Source organism: Panthera uncia, chromosome D1 (assembly GCF_023721935.1).
Source record: "Panthera uncia isolate 11264 chromosome D1, Puncia_PCG_1.0, whole genome shotgun sequence".
NCBI lineage: Eukaryota > Metazoa > Chordata > Mammalia > Carnivora > Felidae > Panthera > Panthera uncia.
Window position 1 is genome coordinate 103259005 of NC_064808.1, and position 3947 is coordinate 103262951.

The 3947-nt window shown below is 44.3% G+C and overlaps 1 long non-coding RNA gene across 1 annotated transcript in view; it reads right to left on the minus strand.

The window, feature by feature from the left end:
* Positions 1-3039: 3039 nt before the first annotated feature.
* Positions 3040-3947, minus strand: part of LOC125910171 (uncharacterized) — a 372309-nt gene continuing 371401 nt past the window's right edge. Inside the window, exon 7 of the long non-coding RNA XR_007453875.1 lies at positions 3040-3211. This is a non-coding gene — a long non-coding RNA (uncharacterized LOC125910171). The remainder of the gene's footprint in view (positions 3212-3947) is intronic.

Consider the following 3947-nt stretch of genomic DNA (forward strand, 5'->3'; position numbering starts at 1 on the left):
GACTCTGTGTCTGAGATCCTCATCTTAACAGTATGCCCTGCCCCCGGCCCTTGATGACTTGGGCTTGTTTTCTCTTGTCACTGTCCTTTCGTGCTACCCAGCACTGCAATGTCTGGGGAGCTGGGGGCAGCCGTCTTCTCCCCACTGGGGCTCTCCGCAGCTGCCTGCTGGTCTGCCTGCCACAGTCACTTGCCAGCATCTGTTTTCAGGGCACCTCGTGTCCTCGCCTACTATCACTCCTCACCACAATTCCGTGATGCCTGTAGGAAGTACAGCCTGTCCTCTGTCACCATGCTCTGCAAGGACCTGTCCTGCAGCCCCGAGGACCCACCATCACCTGTCAAAGTAACATGTCCAGTTTGGAGTACAACATATGGTCACAGTTTCTTTTCCTATCCACATTAAGTGACTGAGCCCCCGTCTTGCCTTTGATGAGAGATGTTTCTTTCACCTTGGGGATCCTTGTCCCATGATCACAAGAATCTCAGGGTCCTACTCAATCCTAAGATTTACATCAAGAAAGGAAACCCAGAAATCTATTCGGTCCACTGGGGAGTCCTGGGTTGTCGTCACCTGCCACATGGTGTCACTGTTGAAATATTGAAAGCCTGGAAGCTGGTGCTGCCCTTGTCTGCTTGCAGGAGGGCTGCTGAAGTAGTGAGGTGCCACCACTGATACAGGGAAATTCAGGAGCCTGGGTCCATCCAGTTATCCAGTGAACAAAGATGCTTCAGGAACAGGGCAATGTGGCCGCCCGCTCTGGGTGAAGGGCTGGAAGAGGAAGTCCAGCCCTCCCAGTTCCTCTGAGCTGCTGTCACTGCGCACCGATGTGGGCCTGGGCTCTGTGGGAGCTGGCTGGTTAATTCATGCCTGTATCCACCCGGATGCAGACCTGTGCGTGCTTCCCCCTAGGCCCGCATATCCACCCGGATGCAGACCTGTGCGCGCTTCCCCCTAGGCCCGCATACCCACCCAGATGCAGACCTGTGCGCGCTACCCCCAGACCTATCAAAGGGGTGAGTTCCTAAGAAGGCTTAAGCGGACTCCTGTCCTGCCTGGGATCAGGCTCTTCCCTAAACCCCAAGTTCTGATCCTGAGAGTACAAGAAATGCTTCTCTTGCCTTGTGATCCAAACAGAGCCTGCCCCATTTTGTATCTCAGAAAGAATGACATTTCTTTTAAAGAAAAAGAAAATCATCTGATTACACATACAGTGAGACCCATGTTTTAGGTACTTGCTTCCCCCAATTAGATGTGTATACTTTTAGACTGCCTAAGACTTCCTGGTCTTTTGTTCCGCGGCTATCATGATTTACAACAGAGCTTGACTTTGATGGAAAAAGAAACCCAAAGAGAGTAGAGAACTTTACAAGAAGGATGCTACAGGGAGAAAGACCAAGGAGACTCATTTCCTCACTAGCAGGAAAAATAATCCTGGTAATAGTTACCATCCATGGAGCGACGACTATGTGCCTGGCACTTTGGGCAACACTATCTCACTCAACCCTTATAACAATCCTGAAAGAGAAACATTATTAGCAGACAGGTAGAGAAGAGAAAGGTGAGATGTGGAGAAACAAAGTCCAAGCATAAAGCCAAAGATGATGCAGCAGGCTCAGGATTTAGATTTAAGTATTCCGGACTCTAAAGCTTGGATTCTTTCCAATGTACTACACTTCCTCGGTAGCAACTGAGTAACTGCTGAGTGTCTTGGCCCTTGACTGTTGAGGGTACACACGAGGGTACACACATGACTGATCACTCCCAGACTTGACTGCTACAGAAACCGTTCACCTACCACACAAAGTCGTCCCATCCTTTTGGTTCTGGGAGTGTCTGCTTAAGTAAGTATCTCCTTTCCCTTTTGAAATTCTATTTCAACTCTTGTTTTCAGTGCCGAATGATAGTTTTCTGATCTGCTCCTTCTTCTCCTAGATGCAGGAAAGGAGGGAGCGCCCAGCTACCTGGACTTTTGGAGCCCGAAGACCCTCTGAGATACCTTGGAGCACACAATTGCCCTTATTGCCAGGTGACTCTGGTGCCTCCAATAAAGGTGAGGCTGGTTCTTTCCTGATGTGTGATCAGAGTTCTGGGCCTTGGAATTGTCTAGCAAGGTGCAATTCTTTTTCTCTCTTTGGAGTTTAAATGACGCCTATAATTGATAGGTGCTGTAGTCACAAAATGAACTTTTGAAGTGCAGACAATAAAAGGCTGCTACCTTGGAAAATAGTGAGAAGTTCTCTCACTCGGTGTTGCCTTCATCTCATGGTTGATCATTTTGCAGGGTTCTCTTGCCCAAGAGCAGTTTTCTTATGACTCAGAAAAATCCCCTAGGCTCTTGCAATCCATTTGAGGTCATTAAAATGCTTGAGTGAACTAAGTTTCTCTCTGTTTAAGAGAAACTTAGGTAGGAGGTGTGTCTGGTTACAGGCCTCAAAATGCCATAGGAATTATCTCAGAAGAGGAGCATTTCCATTTTCTAGTGCCTTCACATGAGCATATTCAAGGAGTCCAAATCCTCTTGTATGTTAGCATCTTTTTTTGAGTTGTCTTTTAAGGATTTCTACGTAGGAACTACATGATCATGTATTTGTGTTTTCAATGTCTCCGAGCACATCCCAAAGAAGGAGGGGTGTCTCCAAATGGGGAAAAGTGAACAAAATTTCATAACCCTTTAAGTAGAACACTTACCATACAATGATTTTTTTGGTTCGTTTTCTTTCTGAGATGCGGGTAGGAAAAGAAACGACAGAGAGCTCGAGGTTCTTAATCTTAGAGCTTCTCCCTACACTCGGGGTTCCTTCTGCCCAAGGATCTCAATTTTACCGAAAACTTAAAGGCATGAAAAACTTCGACTGACGTGGGAGGGCATCATCAATGTTATGGCAATGGCTGTAACTGTCTCCATACTTAGTTATGTGAATCTTACTCCTGTTCCTGACTCTACCAATGCATACGTTTTGGTTTACCTCCATTTGAGGATAATGGTGTAGAACCAAAACATTTTTCATCTACGAAATGGATTTCACTTGAAATATGTACTCATTAATTTTCCCAATAATGTGTAGGTCATACCATTAATTACTGAACGTCATGGGATGTCTTGCATTGGAGACAGCAGGCATATCTGTCAGGTGCTTGTTATTAATTTCTGAGGAGTTTTTCTTCAATCTTGTCAATAAGCCACTGTGAACTTTCCTTCTTGACGATCCTAGAAGGGAAAGCAGACATTTGTGGATTTGGTGTTAGGAATCAGATATGAGAGTTTCTCCAATCTACTTTTTACAGTATGTTGGAAGTAAAATTAACAGAACAAAGCGACTTGCTAATATAAATGAGAGCTGCCAGCATTCCAATTTCTGGTTAAAATTCAAAGAACTAAAGTATTTCACAAAGGCAATGGAATCTATTCCAAAGTAATAAAAATAAATTCCTCTCTAAAGAATAAGAACCTTAAGTATCTTCGATGCTTCCTGAAACTCTGGAATAGAGTCTACAAGATTCTACCGGGCATCACAAACTCAAATGTCTCCAGGGCCAGGTCAGTGATGTTAATTTTAGAGGATCATCTTGGTCTGCAGAATGCTCATATTATTGAGAGGGGGCAACTCTTCCCAGTTGTTTCCTTTTGGAAATGGGGACCTGGTCTTCTCAGAACTTTCATGTCTTCGAGAGAAGCTCTAAGTCCAGATTTGTAGGAGAAAGTTCCTGTACCCTTGACCTGGACTTTCACAGGCTGTTTTATTTCATCTCAGATAGTATCTCTACATCTCAAACAGCTTTTACCAGGGAAACAATAGCATCTGACATCTGGCCGCATGAGTCAATGATACAAATTTCCCTAAGGATAGTCAAGGGAAGGGGAATATCACATTATTCAATGATTTGATATATATATATATATATATATATATACACACACACATATATATATATATATATATATA